The sequence below is a fragment of the Vicugna pacos genome, unplaced genomic scaffold, assembly GCF_048564905.1.
Source record: "Vicugna pacos unplaced genomic scaffold, VicPac4 scaffold_102, whole genome shotgun sequence".
Lineage (NCBI taxonomy): Eukaryota > Metazoa > Chordata > Mammalia > Artiodactyla > Camelidae > Vicugna > Vicugna pacos.
The window spans coordinates 1007731-1032847 of record NW_027328782.1 but is presented as its reverse complement, the minus strand read 5'-3'; the positions used below and the strand labels follow the sequence as shown (position 1 = coordinate 1032847).

The window sequence follows — 25117 nt, the reverse complement described above, 5'->3', positions numbered from 1 at the left end:
TGTATGCTGGAATTTGATACAACTTTGCAAAATGACTATAACTCAATAAAAAATAGTTTGTATATATATATAAAAGTAGATGGGAGGATGTACATGAGTCCCATGCAAGTCCTATGTCATTTTATACAAGAGGCGTCAGCATCCATGGATGTTGACTTCAGGGTGAGTCCTGGAACCAGTGCCCCATGGTTACCAAGGGATTACTCGAAGTCCAGGCTCCTTATCCCAGCCTGCCATGTCCCCACATGGTCTGACTCCTACCTGTACCACACTTCCCTTGTCACTCTCCTCCAGCCCTGGCAGACTGCCCTCTGATTATTGAACAGGCCACACTCACTGCACATCATGTCTGGCCCTTAGAAATACCTGTTACTTTCTGAGCATGGCTCTGCTTTCACAAGATGGGCTGCATTGTCACTAGAGAAGTCAGTGTGGAGGTTCCTTTAAAAACTGAAAATGGACTTAACTCATGATCCAGCCTTTCCACTCCCGGGCATATGTCAGGAGAAAACTCTAATTCAAAAAGTCACATGCACCTCAATGCTCACAGCAGCAGTATTTATAATAGCCAGGATATGGCAACAACCCAAATGTCCATTGACAGGTGACTGGATAAAGAAGTAGTAGTATATTTATACAATGGAATACTACTCAGCCATGAAAAAACAAATAATGTCATTTGCAGCAACATGGATGGACGTAGAGATAGTCATTCTAAGTGAAGTAAACAAGAAAAAGGGAAAAATGCCATATGATATCACTTATATGTGGAATCAAAAAAAGACACAAATGAACTTAAATACAGAAGAGAAACAGATCCACAGACATAGAGAAACAAACTTATGGTTCACAGGGAGAGAAGGGGATGGGAAGGGATAAATATGGGGATTCGAAAAGTGCCCCTCTTGGGGAGTGATGGAAATGTTAGCTATCTTGATCATGGTGATAGTTTTCTGGGTGTAGACATTTATCAAATTCACCAAGTAGTACATGTGAAATATGTGTATTTTATTGTACAGGTATCATACCACAATAAACGTGCCCTTAAAAAAAACAGAAAAACACTGGCGGCATTTTGTCCTACGTTTTTATGTGTCTTAAGTGAGTGGGTCTTCAAGATTCTGGTCTGCCTTATTTTCTGAACCAGAAGTGCCCTCCTTCCCTTTTCTTTGGTAAACTGTCAGTGGGTGGCATTTATTCCCGTGGCTTCAACTGCTCTCTGTCCACTGATTAACTGTCAAATCTTTTCCAGCATGGACATCTCAGTTCAGTCCCAGAAATATACTTCTAATTGACAAGTAGACATTCCCATTTGATTAGCCCATAAAAACCTCAACCTCTGTTTGTCTGGATTTACACTCTCTCAGAACTAGTTTTACTTTTTCAAACAATGGCATCACTACCCCATCTCTTTTCTGTGCCAAACATCTGGGAGTTTTCCTTTACTTTTCCATTCCCTCACCCCCGTCAGTACTACAATTCTATTACTTAATGTCCCCCAACTATGTCCCTGCTTCTTGCTTCCCACTGTATTAAATCACACCCCTTGCTAGTCTCCCCAGTGCTGTTCCTTAGAGTGAACAATCCACTTTGCTCACTTATAATGACTAATCTGTGTCACTCTCCTCTTATAACCCCAAAGAATTCCACGCTGCGTGTGTGAGGAAGTCCACGCTCCCTGATTTAACGTCTCACCTTCTCATCACCTAGTTGCTGCTTTTTTTCAGCCTCAGATTCCGTTAGTTCCTCACAGCCTCTAGCCTCACTGACGTTCCTTCCCTATGTGCAAAGTGCTCTTAGACATGACCAGGGGTCTGCACGAGACAGGCAAGCTGCTGAGAATCCCGTCCCCACCACGCACTCTCCTGGTCTAGAGATTTGCTGGAATCCGTCAGATGTCAGTGCAGAAAGCATTTCCTCTCTGACACCTTCCCTACCTTCTAGAACACAGCCCTAGGCAGTGCAAGAGCACCTCTGAACATATAGTATATATGATGCCAAGTGACTCTTACCACATTGTTTTGAAAATCTATTTAAATTTGTATCTTCCACGACACACTGTGATCTCCTTGAGGGATGGGGGGCTGTGTGGTATTTGTCTAGACAGCTAATGTCTGGCACAGACCCCGGGCCATCGGAAACAGTGTGCTGACTCATCAAGAAGACTTGTCATCTTTGCAACGTAAGAAAGACTACATGCTCCCTGATCTTACACCATCAGGCAAGGGTCAAAATAATTTCACATAGAACTACAGAGGCAAAATATGTGTATTCTTTTCCTCTTTGTGAGCCCTAGATCATAGGCATCCTGGAACGGAGGTGTCACTCAAAGCTGTCTGTCCCCTAGGCTGTCACGCCCAGCTTCAACATATTTTTTAGAAGTTGTAGGGATATGTGTACATCACCCCGTCTTAGAGCAAATGGTGCTTCAGCCTGACCAAGTTTAATGTCCATATAAAAATCAGAAATCTTCCAAACTGAAGCCTGAAGACACATTTCCCTTTTCTCCTTCTAGTCTCTCTGCCATCTGCACCCCACATCCCCACTGCTCATCTGCGTCAGGCCACCTTCTATCTAGAAACATTTCCGGTGGGACACTTGGATAAGAACTAATTATAGCAGTAATGAAACTGGTCCCATGAACGTAGGCTCTGCACAACAAGGATGCTTTGACCGGAGGCCTCAGCCGCGGCCTGCAGGGTCTGTTCACGTGTTCTGCCTGGCTTCCCTGCAGACGTTGTGCAGAAAATCAAACCTGCAGTTAAAGTCATAGAAGACCCAAGAAATCCAGAAAAATGCAGTGAGATTCATCTCCTTGGGAATATTTTTGAAAACCATCCACTAATATGAAGAAGAGATTTAAGAGGTTCGTTTCAAAGCAGATGATGTCCAACTGCAGGTGGGTCAGTTTTGCCATTGTTGCTCGCTAGTTGGCTTTCTGCTGCTTCTAACATGCCACTTTTAAGACAAGTGGCCTGAGTCAGCCCTCAGAGCAGAAAGGTGAGCTGGGCCTGGAGACAGCCAAGCTCCTCTGCTGTGTAGTGACCCGCTGAGAAGGAAGGGTTGGCCCAGGGCTTCCTCTGACTCTCTCCCTCAGTTATAAACTCTATGAAGGGAAAATGGAACAAAAATCTTAATTCAATATGGTATTGTCAAATTATTGTCAAATTCATCCCCTTTGGAGGGGATGGTATATTTCAAGGGGTAGAGTACATGCTGGATTCAATTTGCGGAACCTCAATGTAAAAAAATAATAAGAAAAAATCTTTAAAAAAAGAAAAATAATGAAGAAGAAAAGAGATCTCAAACAACCCCAGTTTAAAAAGAAAAAAACTCTTTTAAAAATAGTAGTCAGCTAGGACTTTTGCTAGATTAGGAGTTTGGGATTAACAGGTACACACTACTATGTATAAAATAAATAACCAACTCCCAGGTCCTTAATAAATTAGTTCAACCTGAATCCTTTTTCTTTTTTCCCCTAAGCAACCCGTGGAAGCCTCTGAAATTCTCATCTTATAAAAGAATTCATTTAAAGGTGGTTTGAAAGTTACTGGTTAAAACAGTTATTTGTGGTTCCATGAATATAGGTCTAGTAAGAAAGACAGACAGTAAACCAGTAAGCAAATAAATATATGATGTACTGCCAGGTACTAATAATTGCCACAAAGAAACATAAAGCATATTAGGAGAGAAAATGTTTGAATAGGAAATATGTGCGTGCTATTTTAAATAATCTGGTCAGGTAAGTCCTCTCTGAGGGTAAATAATTTGAACAAAGTCCTGAATAAAGCAAAAGAATAAGCCACGTAGTTAACAGACAAGAAAAGCCTCCCAGGCTGGAAGAAGTGTAAGTACTAGACTTGGAGTTAGAAACACAGCTGTCCTGGTGGGGACCATTGGGGCGGTGAAGATGGGCTGGAGCAGAACGGTGAGAGCTGAGGCTGCAGAGATCGGTGAGGGCCCGGATCACATAGGGCCTTGGTAGGGACACTGGATATCCTTCTGAATACAATGGAAAATCACGAAAGTATTTTGCAAAGCGGAACAACTTGATCTGATTCATACATTAATAAGACCGTTGTGGGTAACGTATGGGGAATAAGCAATGGAAGCAGGGCAAGGTAAGCTGATGGGAAGCCAGTGGGAAGAGTACTGCTGACCTGGAGAGAGACACCGAGGTTGGGCTGGGATGATGGTGGGAGACGGGCTGAAAGGGGGACACGATTTAACAGTAACGGTCACAGGCCTTAATGCTCGAGTTGGACACAGACACAGAGTGGTACAGGGTGATGGGTATGTGATATTTGGGGATGAGCCACAGTTTTTGTGCAGAGACCTGACAGGAGAATAAAGTGTGGACGTTGACGTCGGTAAGAAAGGTTGGTGGGTTTTGAATTCCCCCTAGAGTCGTGTCTCTGTTTCTCTGTACATGACGTCAGCCGAGCAGGGATGGGTGTTCCTACTTCTGCAGAGAATTGCGTGTCCTCCTCATCGACTAATTCGAGAGGCCGACCTGCCCATCCAATTGCAACATCTTGAATCTGCTTCTTTCTATCCAGGAGGAGATTTCCAACTAAGATGCCAATCAAAAATTCCCGTGTCCAGATTTAGAGCTGTGTGCCTTTGGGAGGATCTCAGAGATGCATTCACAGAGGCTCGGTGTGCTCTCTCTCCCTCAGAGAACACAGGTCCCTTCAGCCCACTGGGTCTCAGCAGAGAAGATTTCACACATAGCCCCTCTCAGGCCCTGGGGACCAACCTCCCGCTTGGCCAAGCTCTGAAATTGAGCACCAGTTCCGGGCAAAGGGCCTTCTCCAGGGGGCCATCTGGCAGATTACATGAGGACAGTGTACAAAAGAGTGGGAGGGTTGATGGTATAAATGCATTTTTAGTTTTGGTCTGAAACTGATTCTGTCCTTCCGTTTCATTAAGCAAGTGTTAGGCCAGACATGATTCTCCTTTTTCTTTATATTTGATCATCCAAGAGGTTTAGATAGGGGATTTGTTTTAGGATAAGAATCTTTAAAAAAAAACCTTGCAAATAGCGTCTTGTTAGGCATTTTGACAAGTCAATTCTCCAGGCAGTATTGAACCCCCTTGTTCCTCCAGGGGGTCTCCAAAGGTATATATTTTCCAAATCTGACCCAAAGCCAATGAGTCTTTTCTTTTTTTTAAGAACTTCACCATGGACAAAAGATGTCACTAAAGAAGGTGAGAAAAGAGCAGGTCCCCATAATCCAGAGTCCCTCCCAAAGAGCCCACAGAAGTAAAGAGGAGATGAACGAGAGAAACGTTTTATTTATACACACGCAGGAGCCAACCAGAAAAGTAACTACCATGTTAAATGGTGAAAGTTAAAGGCTTTTTTATCAACCTAACTTAATAGGGAAAGGGGAAAGGAGAGAATTGGCTTCCATGACAGGTTTTCTTCTGCATCTTTTGAATCTCAGTTATCTTCAGCTTAAAGAGGTTTTGTATTAACCGTGGGTTCCATCTGACTTTCCATTCCTCGAACTTTGTTCTTCTATTTCAAGATTCACTCATGTATTCTGACCCCCTGGATTTTCCACGTGAATTTTAGATTGATTGTCAATTCCTGCAAAATACCACCTGGGATTTGGGTAGGCATTCTTTGAATCCTTAGATCTATTCGTGGACATTTGTCATCTTAGTAGAATGAAGCCTTCTGCTCCATGAATATGGGATTATTCTCTTTGAATATAGGTCTTCATTTCTCTCAACAGACTCTCTCATCTATTGTAGTCTTCAGTGTCCAAGTCGGGTACTTCTTGCTCACCTCTATTGGATGCTGATTCAGAAGAGACACGACCTCCTGGAGAACCTCTGCTTCCACTGAGCTGACATGGAACTGAGTCCTGAGAAGGCTTTAAATTCCTTTAAAAATAGGATTAATGTACTTTAATTACTCCATAGATGAGTAATGAATGGGTCACATTAGCATAGGATTTTAATCCTTTTAGAATTAGTAGAGTAATACAGACACAGTACAAAAAATTGAAATATTGCCTAAAAAAGAAGTGATTTGTAATTCCCACCCACAGCGGTGTCTGTCATGAATGATTTGGTGCTTATGTCTCAGTCTCTGTGTCTCTCAGTATGTCTCTCTCCATCTCTGTATCTCACACACTCACAATCAGAACAATTTCCATCTATATTGATTTCACACACATGTGGTCGTGCAGATGGGACCCTGGATGCAGAGAGTGGGTCTGCATACTTCCACCCTGAGGCCTCCTTGACGTTGGGTTTAGACCGGGCACCCAATTTTCCAACTGAACAGCATTCATTCATCCACATGAACCAGAATGAATGGACCCCATCCCCTCTCCATCAATATTAGTGTTGCCTTAATTCCGACTGTTTCAACCAGTGCTGTGATGAACACCCTTGAAAAGGCATCTTTGAATAGGTGTGTAAGGATTTTAATGGGATGAACTGTAAGTATCAGATCTTCTGAGGAAGAGATGCATCTGTGGCCCTTTGATGCGTCCTGCACCCTGTTCTCCTGAAGAGGAGCGTCCCTTCACTCTTCCCTCCAGGGGATCTGCTGGAGCCTCTGCCTGCTTACATTGTCACCAGGGCTGGTTGTCACCTGACTAAAGAACCGCCAGTGTGATGGTGACCGGTGCTGTCTCTGCAGTGTTTCCGTCTGCCTCTGTTCTCACCTGAGAGGTCAAACATCTCTAACACACACTGGCCACCTGCATTGCCTCTCATTGGAACTGCCCATGCCTGTTCTGTTTCTGTTTAGAACACTGAGTTTCAAAAGGATTTTGGACTACAGGGATGGGAAAAATTTCTCCAACCTTGGGTTATGAGGAATGCATTTTCCAGGTTGTGGTTTGACTTTCAAGCAATTTTTCTGGGCTTTTACTAATTTTTTTGATTCGTTTGGTTTTGTTTTTGCCACAGGAAGAGCTAAGCATCTCCCTTGTGTCTTCTGGCTGTGGTGTCACAGGGGGAACAGCAGTGTCTACCCTGAGATTATGCACAGAGTTACCAAAAGGGCTTCATTTTGTGCATCACATCTTTAATCCCCCTGCATATCCCCTGAAAATAATAAAAATGCTGTTTCAAGTGAAAACAAACAAAAATCCTCAGCCTCAGGTGAAAACATGTGGGCAGGAAGGAAAAAATCCTTTTTTAAAATTTCATTGGCAGGGAACAACCAGTAGAGGTAAAGACACGCAAAGAGAAAGAGGACTTGGGGTTGTCAGGGGCTGGGTGAGGAGGGAGGGGAGTGCATGCTCTGGATCCAAGGTTTCACTTTGAGGAAAGAAATAGTGTGAAACTAGATGGTAGTGATGGTCGCACAACATTGTGAATGCCCTTAATGCTCCTGAATTGCACAATTTAAAAGGGGAAAAGTCTATATTTTATTACATGAAACTCTAAAAAGAAAAATAAAGGATGTCATAAATGATGTGAAACAAGCAAAGGAAACTAAAGAAAATGAAACAAAAACATCTCCAGCGGAAGGGACGTCAAGTTTGTGGGGGGACTGACGGTGGAATTTTGGAGAACATTTTGGAGAAGAAGGTGTGGGTGGGTGCAGAGGGGGCTCTACCCCAGGTGGTGGTGATGCCTGAAGTGGTTCTCCGTTGCCCAGCAGTCCAGCTGCAGATGCAGGTTCAGGAGGAGCTTCAGGAGCGGCAGGAGGGAGCTCGAGGTCTCCTGCTGGATCCAATTCGTCCCATTTTTGGTCTCTGACACCTTCCCCTGCCCCTGCCTCCTCTGTAACTATTGGAAGTGGAGAGAGTTTAAGTCTTGTGGAAGACCTCATGCTGTGAGAGAGGAAAAATTTACGCACCTGCCTCCCTTTCCATGTGCCTCTACAAGGACAGAAATCTTCCCAGAGCTTTCCAGACAGCTCCCACCCAGAAAGTGCCCACAGGATGTGTTCTGTGACTGAATTTTTCCAGACAGGTGGTCTGAGGCCATTCTTTTTTCTGGTCCCAACAGTAGCCTCTAGGGACACCTCCCTGTGTGGCCCAGCCTTCGCCCCACCCTCACCTACACACATACACCAGCCCTGCCTTTCTGACCTTTGGTCTCTGCTTCGGGGGCTCCTGGTCCTCCACCTGACTTGCAGCGAGGTGGGCACGGTGCTCCAGGTCAGACCAGGGTGTGCTGAGCTACCCGTCAGCCCCGGGAAGGTTCCTGGGAGAGCCCTGGGTGATGTCTGGGTCAGAGGCCTGCCCCACTGATTTGTGGGCCATGGTGGTGGGGACCCCTCCATATCCAGACCCACCAGGAGCCTGCGCTGGCCCTCAGAAGAGTGACACACCAGCCCTTCACTTGGGGAGGGGGCGTTGGTGTTCTTATTCATCAGCTTCTTTTCAATATGTGGTATCTGGCTCTGCAATGATAGTGACCAGCAGCTGACCAAGCATGGAAGTCTCAGAGTCCTTCCCGGCCAGGAACACTCCTGATTCTGTAGACTCTACCCTCTGCTGCTAGATCAGACCAGAACCTTGTTCAGCTCAGAAATCCGGGAGGGAAAATACATACCCAGAGAGCATGGGCTCCACCTCGGGCAGCAGGACCCTTCCCGGGCTCTCCACATTCCAGCCAGCCAGCTTTGTCCTGGGCTGTCTATGTGACCGGGCCCCCCAGGCCTCTGTCCTGCTCTTTCTTGAGGCAGATACCCATCCCCAACATGACTGCTCCACCTTCACCAGGCAGGATGGGGCCGTGTGGCTACCTGGATGGGATCTGAGTGGTGGCCCAGCCTGGAGGGGCCTGCCCTGGGCCTCCCTGGGTTACCTTTGGGTCTCTCTGGCCAAAAGGCCAGAGGTGCCTTGGGTGAGACCTGACCCAGTGCCGGCAGCGTTGGTAGAGGCCCTCGCTGCGGGCTTTCCGGGGCCTGCGGCCTCAGGATAATGGGATGCAGCAGAACATGCCTCTGTCTCCAACCAGGTGAGCTGAGTAGGGACTTCTCTACAGAGCGGGTGCCTGGTGACTTCGGTTCCAAGTTCTGTTGGGCTCTATTGCCAGGGAAGTGAGGTCACTTCCTGGGGTCCACTTCTCCAAGCTTCCTCCTGACACAAAGCTCCTCAAGGGCCTTTCTGGGCTTCCAATCTCTCATTTCTCACTCCATGCCATGTCCACACACAGTGACACCATCTCAGCCCCCCCCCATAGCCCTGGGGAGGCCTGGATGCAACCAGTGCCGCAGCTCTGAAGACACAGCTGGGTTCAGACCTGGCTCCCCCTACTCAGCAGTGTTATCATCCTGGACAAGCCACGTGCCTCTCAGGGTCTCCCCAATCCCCCATCAGCACAGTGGGGATCATTCTGGCCCCTGCTTCCTAGAGAAGCCATCCTGTCTCTAGACCTAGAAACACCTATTGCATCTGTCACCCCCACGGGCTGGCATCACAGGGAGATCGTGCACAGACTCAGCAAAGGAAGGAACCCACAGAGGGCTGGCGGAGTGCAAAGCACACCCCACACAGGCCGGGGTCTGCCCTGGGGTCTGGAGAAAGTCACTTTCCTTGCTGCTTGCTTCCCCGCTCCCAGTCGTGAGACCGAAATTAAATACAACTCTGACATCGTCCGCTCTGGCATACAACCTCCTAGGTCATTCTGTCATGTTGACATACAGGCCCAGTGTCCCATCTCGGCCTCTGTGGTGGGCGGCCCCACAATGGCTTCCTATTTTTTGCCTTCTGTTCCCACACCCTTGTGGGATCCCCACACCCTCCCCTGGAGGGTGGATCGACTTTGGGACCAGGTTCTGACACATAGACTGACTTGTGAAAATGTATGTGAGTTCCACTCATTACCAGCTCCAGTGTTCTTTCTCTCGGTCTCTGTCTCTCAGTGCCTCTCTGAGTTGTCTCTCTCTCTGTTTCTCTGTCTCCCCCTGCTTCTCTGTGTTTCAGTCTCTCTGTCTCTTTTCCTGTATGTATGTGTGTATATATTTATGTGTATATGTGTGTATTTATGTGTGTGTATTGTACGGGTCCAGGGCAGGTCACTTCTGAAAATCCCTTGATGACATATTGATTATTTTGAATTCATGTTACTGAAGAAACATTATCTTTGAAAATTGTGCAAGCACTTTGGTGGGATCTTCTCTAAGGCTCAGCACTGCTAGGGAAGGGATGCACCTGTGGCACTTTGATGTATCCTACACCTTGTTCTGCTGGAGAGGAGTGTCCATTTGCTCTTCCTTCCAGGGTACCTCCTGGGGCCTCTGCCTGCTCACATTGTCACCAGGGCTGGTTGTCACCGGGCTAAAGACCTGCCAGGGTGATGGTGGCCAATGCTGTCTCTGCAGTCTGTCTGTCTGCCTGTGTCCTCACCTGAGAGGTCGAGCATCTCCAGCACAAACCGGCCACCTGCACTGCCTCTCGTTGGAACTGACTCTGTGTGTTTTGTTTCTTTTCAGAACACTGGGCTTCAAGAGCTTTTTGGACCACAGGGATGTGAAGCTTTTTTCCGACCTTGGGTCATGAGGAAAGGTTTTTCCAGGCTGTGGTTTCTTTCCAGCTGTCTTTCTTGGCCTTTGTTTTCTGCTTTTGTTTGGTTTGATTTTGCCACAAGAAGAGCTAAGCATCTCCCTTCTGGCTCTGATTTCACAGTTAGAACAGCAGTGCCTACCCCGAGATTATACACAGAGTTACTAAAAGGGCTTCATTTGGTACGTCTCATCTTTAATCCATCTGGACTTTCCTCTCAAAATACAAAAATGCTAATTCACGTGAAAACAAAAAAAAAATAATTCACCCGTCCCTACTTAAGATATGTGGGCAGACAAACCAAAAAAAAGCCACCTTTTATACGATTTCACTGATAGGGAACCTCCAGGATACGTAAAGACATAGAGAGAGAAAGGGGTTAGGGCTTGTCATGGGCTGGGGGAGGTAGGACGTGGGGTGCTCTTTGTATACAAGCTTTTACTTTGAGGAAGGAAATAGTCTGAAACAAGTGGTGCTGGTCTCACAGCACTGTGAATGCAATTAATGCTCCTTAAAATTGCACAATTTAAAATGGGAAAAGGCTAAACTTTATTCTTATATACTTAAAACAAAAATAGAATATAGTATAATAGAAAAGAAAAAATCTGACTCCATAGAAGATCTGTCCTTTTGGCTTTAACCCTTTGCCCTCTTTTCTAGGCTTAGTTTAACTAGCTCTGCACCTTTTGTAAAACAATGTTGCCTTTAGCCTTAAATATACAGAAGAGCCTACTTTCAAGGCTCTGATTTTTTAAGGATATTAACACTTTTGCACTTATATAAAGACAACAGGTTGTAGAATAGAAATCTACTTTTGTTTTGTTAGAGGAATTACAGAGGCACTATGACCTGGTCTACGTAAACAGCTGTAAACCAAGATAATGGCGGACTAATATCTTGGAGAACCATCTTCCCCATGTCAACTTCAGGCTCCTTTTCTACTAAAAAGGGGAGGGGCTGTGGTTGGTTGTTGCAAACTTGTTGGTGTAGGAATTCTTTGTTCTTGGAATCCTTTGCAGCTGTCCACGTGGGTCAGATCATGGTGTTCCTGCAAAACCTACAACAAAACAAACTTTTTCTATTCTGCAACTTGTTATCTTTATAGGAGTTCAAAGTGTTAATATCCTTAAAGCTCAGACTTTTGAGAATAGGCTCTCCTGTTTATTTCAGGCTAAAGGCAACACTGTTTTACAAAAAGTGCAGAGCTTGCAAGTCTAAGCCTAGAAAACACGGCAGAGGGTTAAAGGAAAAGGAACAGATCCAATATGGAGTCAGATTTGTTCTTCTCTATTACAGTGACTTTTGGTGAGAGCTAAGTGGATGATTCCTGGGTGGGTCCTCCACTGTCCCAGGCTGGATTTCAGGCAGGATCCCTGCCAGATTCACCATGATTTTGGACCTAATCTACCACAGAGAAACTGAAAATTATTGGATTAAAATTACCTTTCAAAATCCCTTCAATTGCCTGTAAACTATACCACAGCAGGGGATGTCTCATTGGCCAGTCAACTGCCAGTCTCCCCTGATGCAAGGGACAAGCGTTGCGGCGAGATCCATGGTGGCCTGGCCAGTGCACCTTCCTACTTTGCTCTAAAGCTTTGGCTTCCTCACTTTGACACTTTAAAAGCTCCCTTCCCTCTTCCCTCTGGCCTGGTGTGAATGAACAAGTTCCCTGCACCCACCTGTGCTGAGTCCATGCCATGCACAAAGCCCCATGCACACAGCCCACCATCTGCTGTCTAACCCTGGGATTAAGTGCATACTCTGAACTCCCCCACCCCAAAGGTCCGCGTGCCCAGTGCCTCCGCCCTAGGAGTCCAGATCACCATCAGGACCATCAACCACCGAAAGCCCAAGGCCAGTGGCTGGCAGTCTGGGATCAACCTGACCCATCGGGTCAGTTCAGGCACAGGCTGCGGGGATCAGGGTGCCAAGGCGGGAATTGGAACCACCTTCATCCCAGCCTGCCTGACCCTGTAGCCTCAGACATTAACTCTGAAGGTGCACACTAGGCTCGATCCCCCACTGGTGGCAGTAGTCATCATTACTGGAGCACGGATTTCCCCACCCCAACCACAGGGTGAAGGGTGAGTGAGTGAGCTCAGGGTAGGGGTGCACTCAGATTTAAGGGGATCCCATGGTGTGGGGGTACAGGTTGAGAGGTGTGGGGCCCGATCAGAGTGGAAATGACCTGGCTGAGAAGTGAGGGGGATAATTTCAGGATGTTGGGTGTCCTGTGCTGAGGCATGAGGGGTAAGCTTGTGGGTGTAGGGGCCATAGGTTAGGACCTAGCAGGATGGAGTGTCAGGGCAGGGACCATGGTGTGAGGAGAAGGAGCCCTGTCTTCAAGGTCTGGTGGGAGACTGGGCCTGGCCAGTGGTGGGAGGGTAGTAACAGGGAGGGGAAGTTGATCAGGGGAAGTGGGGCTGGGTGGGTGAGGCCTGGCCTAAGGCAGTAGTGGTTCTAGTTCTGTGCCAGGACCCAGTCGGTGGCTGGGTGAAGGCTCTGGGGATGGGGACCCAGCGGGACAAGCAGGAGGGGCCCCACCTGGCTCCTCCCGGCCCCAGCGGCCAGGGCCGGTAAAGCAGGAGACCCACCCAAGCAGTTTGCGCTGCGGGCGGGAGGAGGAGGGGCGCGCACGCGCAGACGGACAGACGCGCGGACGCCGGAACCCACCCAGAACGCGTGGAAGCTGGCGGCAGCCGGTTGCTCCTGGACCAGCTCCTGGAAGAGGAACACGGCCTGGGGCCTGGGCCGCCGCTTGCCCGCGGCTCGGCTGCCGCTGCCGGACAGTTAAGAGGGCGCTGGTGGGGGCGCGCTGCTCGGGGAGCCGGCGGGTGACGCCTGGGCTGTGCAGCTGAGGAGGCGCCCAGGGAGGGGTGCGGAGGTGAGGTCCCGGCCGCGCGTCCCGTTAGGACCCTGAGGCGGGTCCCAGCCGCCGCTGTGGTTCGTGGTAACCCCGGTATTAGTAGTTCCTGAACACCGCGTTTTTGCCGCCGCTTATACACGGGTTTAGGAGAGCAGGTACAGCCCCGGGAGTTGGGAGGGCGCCGGACGGTTCCAGAGCATCTCCGACTGGCCCTCAGACGATGGCCTGCTCCTTGCAGGCGGGTGCGGTGCGGTCGCGGGGCCTCGGATGGAATGGGGACTGCCCCATGAGAGCCCCTGGATTTGCTCCCATCTTACCCGCGGCCTGACCTGAGGGGCGGCCTCTAAAGACCCAGGTTAGTGGGACTCAGGTTACAGGTCAGTCTGCTCCTGGGAGATGGGCTCGGTGCGATCAGTGTGCTGGGATGGCTGCAGCAGCAGCAGCGGGAAATTGTTGCAACCCCCGCGCTCTCACAGGGCAGCCCCAATCCCGCCATCGCAGCTGCCGCCTTTCCCTGACAGCACAGCACCCGCCTTCCAGGAGCAGGCTGACCTGTATCCTGAGTTCCACGAACCTGAGGCAGCAGAGGCCAAGCTCAGGCCATGCGCTGGGGAGTTTGAAGCAAATCCAAGGGCTCCCATGGGCAGACCCCATAACCCGCCACTGCCTTCAACCACACCGTGCCCTCAGCCCGAGAGCAGGCTGACCTGCGGACCGTGCCTGGAGCAGCAGAGGCCGAGCCCTGGACAGGCCATGGGGGAGATGGGGGCAAGTCTACCAGCTTGCCAGGTCGCTGCCCATCTCCCTGCCGCTGCCCCAGGTTCGTGGATCAGTTGTTTTCAAGTCAGTGGTTTCCTGAGAGGCAGGCGTGGTGCAGTCAGGTGGCGGGGGCTGCAGGGAGGGGTGCTGCCCCAAGGGGAGCAGGTGGACTTGCTCCCATCTCCCCAGGGACCAGACCTGGGGACGGCCTCTGCTGCCCCAGGTTTGCAGGAGGCATGTCATGTCAGCCTGTCCGTGGGAGGAAAGCTCAGTGTACTCGGGGCAGCCTCAGTGGCTGACAAGGATTTTAGAAGTGGGCTCTAGCCCAGCATAACTAACTCTCCTTTCTTCTCTTGCTTCCTCAGTTGGTGGCTGTATCGGCTTTTTCATTATAGGTTATTGCTAGATAATGAACATAGGTTTCTGTGCTATATAGAAGAAACTTAACTTAAAATCTCTTTTTATATATAGTGGCTGACATTTGTAAATCTCGAACTCCCAAATTTATCCCTTCCTATCCCCTTTCCCTGGTAACCTTGATTGTTTACTAAGTCTGCAAGTCTGTTTCTGTTCTGTAGATGAGTTCACAGTGTCTTTTTCTCTCTTTTTTTACATTGCACATATGAGTGGTATCATTTGGTATTTTTCTGTTTCTGGCTGCTTTCACTTAGAATGACGATCTCTAGCTCCATCCATGTTGCTGCAAATGTTTTTATTTTGTCCTATTCATGGTAGAGTAGTATTCCAGTGTATTAATATGCCACAACTTCTTTATCCAGTCATCTGTTACTACATATGGCTTGCCTCCATGTCTCGGCTATTGTATACAGTGGTGCTGTGAATACTGGTGTGCAGGTATCTTTTCACATTGGAGTTCTTTCCAGTTATATACCCAGATGTGGGATTGCTGGGTCATAGGGTAAGTCTACTTTTAGTTTTTTCAGGGACTTCCATGCTTTCCATAATGACTACACCAAACTAGATTCCCACCAGCAGTGTAAGAGGGTACCCTTCACTCTACAGCCTCTCTAGCATTTATCATTCATGAACTTCTGAGCGACGGCCATTCTGACTGATGGGAGCTGATACTTCATTATAGTTTTGATTTGAATTTCTCAGTTTATTAGTGATATCGAGCATTCTTTCATGTGCCTATTGGCCATTTGTGTCTTCATTGGAGAAATGCTTGTTTAGGTCTTCTGCCTATTTTAAGATTGAGTTGTTTGTTTTTTTGTTATTAAGTTGTATGAGCTGTTTATATATTCTGAAAATTAAGCCTCTGTTAGTCGTATCATTTGCAAATATTTTCTCCCATTCGTAGGTTGTTGTTTCCTTTTGTTTTACTTATGGTTGTCTTTGCTGTGAAGAAATTTATGAGTTTAATTACGTCCCTTTTGTTTATTTTTTTCTCTTATTTCCATTGCCTGGGTAGATTACCCTAGGAGAATGTTGCTAAGATTTATGTCAGATAATGTTTTGTCTATGTTTTCTTTTAGGAGATTTATCATGTCTTGTCCATCTGCATCTTAAGCCTGTACTCAACATCTGTGCTTCAGTTTTGAATTTTGAGCTTCTTAGAGAAAACCTACTCTTAGCTCATACGTCAGATTCAACATGTCTAAAGCTGATTTCATAATCTTTTTTCTTGCAGCGTCACCACTTATTCAGTGGGATAATCATTCTTCCGGTCTTGAATAAACCAAGGCTTGGAGTGGTCTTTGATTTATCTTTCTCTCACCACCCTCCACATTTTGTCAGCTTCTTGAACTGTATGTTTTTGGTTTCAAGTGTCTATTCTGATTGCTGATACTCTGATGAAGAGCTTTCATCCCTGATATATGAATTTTTCCTTCTGCTGAATTCTTGGATATTCTCTCCCCCCCTTTCAGTCAACCTAGAGTTTTGGCGCTCCAACATCTACAGTCAAGTCAAAGACTTAACACAACCAGATCTCAGCCAGGGAGTCTCGACCCTTCATCATTTTGGACTTACCTTATTTGTTCCAATCATTATGTAACTTAGCCTCCTAGGGTAACCTGTGCCTTATTAAAAACCAGGAGTCACCAGCCTTTTCCTATCCAGTCCTCAGTTAAAACAGCTTAGAATTGCCCTGAGAACTAGTTGGAGCCCCATCCCCTTCATAGAGCCTTCCCTATTTATTCCAAATACTTCTAGCTCCTCTTTGTATTCCTGTACTGTTTATGATCAGTAGCCTGTAATCTTGGATTTGAGTACTGACTTGGTACCATTCCTGGGTGATTTCCAATGTGTCTCCTCACTTAGCTGGTAACTGGAGAAGACTCACTTGTTCAGCCTCCTTTATAACCCTCACCCTGCTTAGCATCGGGCAATAACAGGCATCCAGGCAGTGCTTGCCTTCTTTATTTATTCGCAGTGGTGGTGGTGTGGATTATAGCTAATAACTATTAATTCAGTGTTGCAGTTAAAAAAGAAAGCCAAGAAAATCCAAAAAACTTTATCTCCATGTTCAGTTTAGTGCTTTACCTCAATAGTTTTCTTAAGACTGTGTTTACATTCACATAGTGTTCAGTGCTTGTACAGTTCCCTGAAGCAAGCAGGTGAGATGTCATTATGTTTGACTTTCACGTTATATTTCATATTGGATATATTTGTGCAATGACAAAACCTTATTTTATAAGTAAACAGCCGGAAGCCCAGAGAGACTAAGCGCCTAACCCAGGGTCACCTGGTTAGTGTTTGGCACAGGCCAGGACCGCAGTTCACATCTTCCAGCTGATCCTCTTCCAGTGCCTTTTCATTCCACTGCTGGGAAATGTAGCCCCATCAGCCAAATGGCCAAGTCACATTGCTGCCCCTTTACCTGCCAGTGATGGCAGTGCTACAAAAAGTGGCAAAGGAAAGGTCAGACATAGGAGTGATAAAAGACATGGAAGTGCTGGAAATGGATCCTCAACCTCCTCCTCCCTACTTGAGCGCCTCACAAGTGTCCCACTCTGAGAGTGCTGTTCATTGTTTATAACATAGCCTTAAAATCAGACTGATCTTTTATAAGACATGCTTTTATCCTGGTCCCTTTCCTACTAGTAGTCACCGTCATGGGCAGAAAGTGCCTGGCTGTGCTCTGTTTGTCACGTAGGTGGGAGGGAAAGTGGGAGAGGGGTTGGTTGAACTGAAGCCGAGCTTTTACAGCTCTGTTGTTCTAGGACCAGAGCAGTTCCACTCTTGCTTTCATCACCTCTCCACCTCCGAGTCCCAGCCACCCATTCCTGCCTGCTTCCCCACATGCCACATCCTGGGGGAGGACAGAGTGTTGGGCAATGCCCCCTCCGCCCTCTGCTCTGGGAGGTGCAGGAGTCTGCATTAACTTTTGAGCTGTTTTGGTAATTGGGCTTTTCCAGCTTTTCTAGACATCTCCTTTCCAGCTCTGAGAAATTGGAGATGTAACTTAACCATACATGGACTATACTAATGTATTCAGTGACATTAGTGTCATGTTGTCTGTAATTGTGTTCTGTGACTGGATAGGAGGTTTTATATCTCACAGGATGCTTCACATCCAATTCTAAAGGCCTAGAGGCTGCAGGTGTAATCCAAGTCCTTACATGTCTGTAAGGTAGACATGAACATTATTTGATAATATGACCGTATGTTCATAGATTACGGTTAGTCCACCGGCTCTGTATCTAATGAAAGTTTAAATACCAAACGCTTGAAGAAAATTTGCGGGCCATGTCTTTTTGCCTGTAAGTAGTTGCAAAAACTGAAATCACAACTCTACCACAAGCCACAGTGTTTCCCAGTAGAGAAAGCCCTCTAATTTTACAACCTCTAAGTAATGCAGTGGTTCTTTGAGTGAGATGAGGGATGCCAGAGTATTTTTTGGGACACTAGTGTGGCATGACAAGTATTCTGGGACTGGTTACAGTTGAATCTCTACTTCCTATATCCTGGACTTATTACAGAGGCAATGTTAGTGCAGTAACCATCTTGTGGATGCAAGTGTAGCTAGGAAGACAACAGAGAAAATAGAAGGGATACAAAGTAATGGAGGGACTTCATAGCAGTACAAATGGTGACTGACACCACCAGCTGCTGATGTGAACTTGGCAAGAATTTGTGAGAAGTGGTGGGTGTCATTGCAAGCAGGAGAGTCCTGCAGCTTTTGGGGTGAACAGGCAAAAGGGAGAGCAGATATGGTGGCTATCTAGGGGCTATTTTTGTCCTGAATGTGAAAATGTCCAGTCCCCTGTTCAATTTTGCAGCCACAACTTCACATGACTCAGGGCATTATTTCCACCAGAATACCATAAAAATATAAACAACCTCTGTTTCCCAAAGTGTTTGTTCTCGATCTGAGATGATTGTCCTGTGGTGGTAGGTAAGTGGGCGATGGGGCCTATTACATCACCCCCTTTCACTAGAAGTCTACCTCGCTACTTTTCACCCTACTCCCAGAGGTGCTGTCATTCTGTTACACCTAGGCCTGTAAGACGGGCTTGCCTGAATCCTCACGTGAAAAGGTATGGTTATGTGCAGTTTTAAAAAATTGCTTGGGTCATGTGGTTCTTTGTTCCTTCCAATGGAAATCACTATTCCAGAGCAAATAGTATGCATCTATACAAACTATATTGTTTGTAAGATGTCTTCAGAGGTTTTGCAGTAGGTTTAAGTATTTGCTTGGTGATGGCATCTTGATTGATTGAAGGAGGCAACCCTCACTAGGGGCATTGTGTGCTTTCTGTCTGAGAGTTCCTTTACTGGCAGCAGAGTGTTCGTAGGCAGAGTTAGAAAGTTACCTGATCTGAGAAGCCGAATTTGCCCACAGCTGGGAATTGGCGGAAGAGTCTGTTATGGAAGGAAAGCTTTAGGATTATCTGGTAGCAGAGTTCTGGGATCCAAACCCTGGGAAACCTCAGCTTTTGTAGAGTATGTTCTGTAACAATAGGCTATAGGATAATTTTTACACTTGTTATAGGATGTAGGGTTGGGGAAAGGCTTAAAAGTGAAAGAACCTTAAAAGAGAATCTCCGAATATTTTAAAGAAGACAGTTCTCAGAATGAGAGCTTTTCTGGAAAAGACTAGCTCTTCACTTCACAGGGGAAGCAGGGAGCAGGTGTAACTGCACTTACGGTAACTTAGAAGGTAAACCTTACCCTCCCACTTAGCTGTTTCCTGGTGTAGGTTCATCTCCCACATCTGTAGTTTTAGACCTGATGTGTCATTTTCTGGTACTCCATTCTGCTTCTTAGTGAGAGACTGACCCATAGTCACATAGCAATTGAAAAATTGCGCAAAGGTCTTTATTGTTAAAAATGTAGACCTGTGGCAGGGTGCTGCATTTGCAATTGACTTTCAGTACAGAGAACACTGAAAAGAATGCAGTGTTATTTCTTTTTTTATTCCTTTAAGCCTTTGAATAGAAGGCTTTCTTTGCAGAGTTTTTGGAGTACATCAGAACAAGCAGGAACTAAAATAGCTTTAAGAAAGCTCCAGTATAGACGTTGCTTATAGTGTGGTATCTGTCTTATGTTAATTCTTTAAAGCAGGAAGTTGTAACTCTCAATTTCTTAAGCAAATATAAACATTCTTGACACTTATTGACATTCTTTGTGGGGTGAAGCTGCTTTTGCTTCCATTCTGAGCATTAAAAGGCCTTCTATGATACTTCTACCAGTCCTCAGTATTTTATTTTCCCTCTGTTGTGAACTTGTTTTTAAATTTGAAGCAGATATAAATATCATTAACTTGCTACATATGTAGATATTCAGTGTTACATAGTCAAAAGTTTGTGTACATCACACGTATCTACATAATTCCCCCCTTTCCAACTGTGTTCCTGATGAAAGGATGGTGGGAAATGGCATTATGGGGATATGTCTTACAGTACACAGTGTTTCCCCTGTTCCCTCTACCATATCTGGATGTTTTTTCATCTTTCAGCTTCTAGACTTACTTGCTCTTTTTCTTAAGCCAGGTGTATCTCATCCCCCTGCGCACACACACATGTGTACACACACACACATTCTACCGTAGGGAGTAGCGTGCACCATTCAATTCTCCCACTCCAGCTCTGGACCCACCCACAGGAGGCAGTGTCTTGCACGAATTAATTTGTAAGTTGCTTTTTAAAACTCGAGTGGTCAGGAAATAGGACTGATATCCACACCTAGTAGGCAGGCCCTCAAGGACAACTTCTATGGTTAATGCCAGGTTATCTTAATGTTTGACTACCTGGGTTTCATGTCTTCCTGTGCCACCTGTGTGACCCATGATTCCCACATTTCTGTCTCCTGCTAGAATTTTTCTCTCCAACTCTGGACTCTTACAATCTTCTACTGATTTGACACCTTCAATTGAAACTCTGATATCTTAAAAGCAACATGTGTAAAAACTGAGCCCTTTGTTCTCCTACCCCCCAAACTGGTTCTTCCTGCAACCTCCCCCATTCAGTTAGTGGAAACTTAATCCATCCAGCTGCTTGGGTTAAAAAACTTGGAGTTATTCTGACTTTCACTGACATACCACATGAATTCTGTCAATAGATCTGATTTAGCACTGCCTTTAAACCATATCCAGAACCCAGCCACTTCTCACCATGGTTCCTGCCTCCACTGCTGCTTCCCTGCCCTGAGCCACTGTCCTCTCCTCCTGCACAGCCCTTTTCAGAGGCTTCCCACCTTTCATCTCTGACCCGTTTCGACTATTCTCACCCGGCAGTCACTTGAGCCTCGAAAACCTAAGTTAGATTGTGTCGTCCTTCTGCAGTGCCTCCCCATTTCACTCTGGGTAAAAGCCACAGTCCTTACAACGTCCTCCAAGGCCATACAGGACCTGCACTGACCCTTCTCTGCAGCTCCAGCCGTGCCCCCATTCTGGAACATGCGAGGTGTGCACTGCCCTTGGTGATGGTTATTCCGTCCACCTGGGACTTCTCACCTCCAAGTCTTAGTTCTAACCTCAGTCCTCAGTGTGGCCTGCTCTGGTATTTAATACAACATCACCCTCATCCCATACCCTAAACTCTCTTTACCTTGCCCTTTTTTGATTTTTCCATGGTTCCTCTTTCCTAACATGCCACCTCCTCTGCTGCTCTGTTGTGTGAATTGTCATCTCCACCCCCATCCCAGCTAGACTCCAACCAAGCTCTGTGAGGACAGGAATTTTGTTTTGTTTATTGATCTATTCCAAGTGCCTTGACTAGTCCTGTGTACATAGTAGGCAGTCAAAAATTATTTGCTGAATAAATTTAAAGACTATTTTAAAAATGAATCATCCTTTCAGGAACGGGTGAGGATCAGAAGCTGCATAAAGGAAAATGGTGCAGTAAATAATGATATTTGCCTTTGTGTGATATATATATGTGTTTTAGTCTTAATTTGGTATCCCAGTTTCTTAATTTAATAGCTGTATTAAGGTGTAATTTACAGGCCATAAAATTCACACATTATAATTGTACAAGTCAGCTATTTTATCTATTTCTAGATTTGTGCAACTTTGTCCTCATAAAGTCCCCTTGTGTCCGTCCATATGCAGTTTGCCCTCCCCTCAGTGGCACCCTGATTTTATTTCTTTTTTTTTTTTTGGCAATCACATCTCAAACGGATAATTTACACAGCAGTACTAATATAGCTTTGCACTTTTTGAAATGACACACTCAAATATGAAATTAGCGGTCATTGCTGAATGTAGGTAGCAGTATCCGACATTGGTGAGAAGAATGGACTTGAGTGTCAAACTGGCTGCAGTCTTACCCAGCTCCACCATTTACCAAGTTACCCAAATTATTTTCTGCCTCAAGCTCTTTATCTGTTATATGGGGGTAATAATAGCAGCTTACAGAGTTGTTGTGAGGATTAAGCAAACAGGGGAAAAAAATTTAGTATAGTGGCCTGCTTATGTTATTACCTAAGAAATAGCCTTGCAGGTAAAAGGCAAAATTCAAATCAGTTTCTAAAGTATATGTAAAATATAATCCAGTTCCTGCCTGGCTTGTAAACACGTATGCCTACTGAAAAATTTAAAAGCAGGCTAATTTCCAACAGAAAAGATCATTTCTCAGCATTTCTTTCAAAGATAGCTGCAAAATCACTTTTACTAAATGTTCCATGCCCAACTCTAACGGAAATTTGACACCAGGGACGTAATTATCTACATTTTTGTTAAAATGATGCTGACCATCAGGAAGTTTTCTCAATTATATTTTAGCCTTTATGTTGAGAAATACTGTGAGACTTCTTCTAAATTAATGGGTGGGGGCATTCATTGTAGCTCTTGTAGCCTGATAAGCCTGCACTAAATTATCTTTTTTTAAATTTTAGTTAAATAATAAATTAATTTTTTGCTGGGGGGTGGTAATTAGGTTTTTGTTTATTTATTTTATTTTTAGAAGAATTACTGGAGATTGAACCCAGGCCCTTGTGCATGCTAAGAACATGATCGTTCTCTTGAGCTATACCCTCCCCCCTAAATTATCTTTAATAAGGTCTTTTTCTCTGTTTTGTTACTTTATGTACAGATGTACAAACAGGGTCATCAGAAGCCTCTCAATCACATAGATGTTAATAGTGAAAAACGTTGCGCAGTGACAGTGAATCCTTGGCATATGAAGAAAGATTGTAAAGTCCTGAATGAATTAAGAAGGTATTGTTACATTAACATACATGTAAGCATGGCTCTCTTACCTTTATTTTTCACTTTATAATGAAGATAATCCCCACCCGTCAAGGTTGCTTTGTTTGATAGAGGGCATAACTAAACCCTTTTCTGCAAGTTTTTTAAATAAGAAAGAGCAGTTAATTTATCAGAAGTGTGAATGGTGTAATCTGGTCTGTCTAGTATGGTAGCCACGAGCCACATGTGGATGTTGTGAATTGAGATGTTCTATAAGTGGAAAATACATAATAGATTTTCAAGACTTTGTACAACAAAAATAATGTAAAATATTATTAATAAGTTTTAAAAGTGTCAATCACACTTTTGAAATGATAGTGTATTGGATATTTTGGGATAAATATAATTATTACTTGAATTAATTTCACTTGTTCCTTTTTATTTTCTAAATGGGATTACTGGAAAATTGTGACTTGCACTATGTTTCTATTGACAGTGCTGGCTTCTAACTTATTGCAAATAATATGAAAAGAAAACTTTGATTAAAAATTTTGTAATTGAGTCGTTGATTTACATCATATTAGTTTCAGGTGTACAAAATAGAGGCTCAACATTTTTATAGATTATATTCCATTTAAAGTCACCATAAAATAATGGCTATATTTCCTGTGCTGTATGATACAGCCCTGTAACCTATCAATTTTATATGTAGTACTTTTTACCTCTCAATCCCCTAACCCCTTCCTGCTTCCCCTCTTCTCCTTCTCCCCATTGGTAACCACCAGTCTGTTCTGTGTACCTGTGAGTCTATTTCTGTTTTATTATAGTCATTAATTTGTTTTATTTTTTAGATATACATATAAGTTAATACATAGAATATTTGTTTATCTTTCTCTGACTTATTTCACTTAGCATAATACCCTGTAGGTCCATCCATGTTATTGAAAATGGCATTATTTTATTTTTTAATGGCTGAACAGTATACCATTTGTGTGTGTGCTCATGGTATATATGTATACATGTATATATACATATATATATATAAAATATACCACAACTTCTTTATCCAGTCATCTGTCAGTGAACATTTGGGTTGTTTCAGTGTCTTGGCTATTTTAAATAGTGCTGCTGTGAACATTGGGGTGCATGTGTCTTTTTGAATTAAATTTTTCTCCAAAAAAAAACCCATGAATGGGATTGCTGGATCATACGGAAGTCTATTTTCATTTTTTTATGGAACCTCTTTTCTGTCCTCCATAGAGGCTGCACCAATTTACATTCCCACCAACCGAGTAGGAGGGTTCCTTTTTCTTTTAAAAGGTAAAAAATTCTCTACATTTACATACTTTCCTTTCAGTTTAGGACACAATTTGGCAAAAACCAGATAGAATTTAATAGGAGTAAATACAGTATTTATTTTGAATGTCCATGCATTATGGATAGATATGTTATTGATGAGTTGGTTCCCTATTTTTGTAGGTGCAGATGTTTTTATAGCTTCACAGACATTTCAGTCTTGCAGAGAGGAAAATTTCTTTGTATTTTGCTGAACTTGTCCGGGTGTCTTTATCGGATTTGGTCCAGGCCTGCAGAGGTGAATACACATCCAAACCTGAACCATTTGAATGTCTGCAAGATTTTAAGAGTCTAGAATATCAGATCTGGACTGTAACTCTGGTAAATGACATCAGTGACTGGACTCAAGGAAACTCCATTTGAGGACAAAACCTTTCATAAGCCAAAAAGGCTTTGAAATTGTGGCAAAGCCAGAGGCTTTTGTGCACCACTTATGGCCACAAACCCATGAGGACAACCACAGGCCTTCTGGAGTGCCAAGGGAATTCCATGTGAGGAGTCCAGCACTCACAGGAATCCAACAAGTCCCTGTCTGCCAGAGCACCTTCATTGCTACTGTGCTGTTTTGAGTAAATGTCTTTTCATCAGGTTCAAATTGGTTTGTTTTTTTTTTTTTTGCATAAAAAAACTAATTCTTGTTCCCTGGTGAAAGTAAAAGCCTAAAATTTTCTGATTTCTTTTGACAGAGAAAACATGAGCCTGTGGATCTAACCTCATCTGTGATGGTCTGCAGCTGGGAGCAACCAGATCAGTGTCAGTCCCCTTGCAGCCATTGGCTGGGAGCCTGCATGTTCCTTGGAATGGTATTTGAAACATGTCACACTAGCCGTGCTTTCGCTGTGGGCTGGGAGGCGAGTCAGTCAGAATCTGCATTATGGAATGTATGTTTCAGATCCATAGTTAGGAGATCTTTTTTAATAGCCAGAGAATATAGTCATAAATATATCTATTAATGTATTTATGCAAGAACCTTTTTAAAGATTTTTTTATTATAAAAAGTTACCTCCCAAAATTGAAAATGAAAGAACAGTGGAATTAAAAATCATCTGTACC

General features: G+C 44.8%; 2 long non-coding RNA genes across 2 annotated transcripts in view; one reads left to right on the top strand and one right to left on the bottom strand.

Annotated features, from left to right (window-relative positions):
- Nucleotides 1–25117, bottom strand: part of LOC140694698 (uncharacterized) — a 321210-nt gene that overhangs the window by 14861 nt on the left and 281232 nt on the right. The window lies entirely within an intron of this gene.
- On the top strand, nucleotides 13165–24920 carry LOC140694699 (uncharacterized). The gene is made up of 3 exons (XR_012070282.1): nucleotides 13165–13374; nucleotides 22614–22738; nucleotides 24751–24920. It is a non-coding gene; the product is annotated as an uncharacterized lncRNA (long non-coding RNA).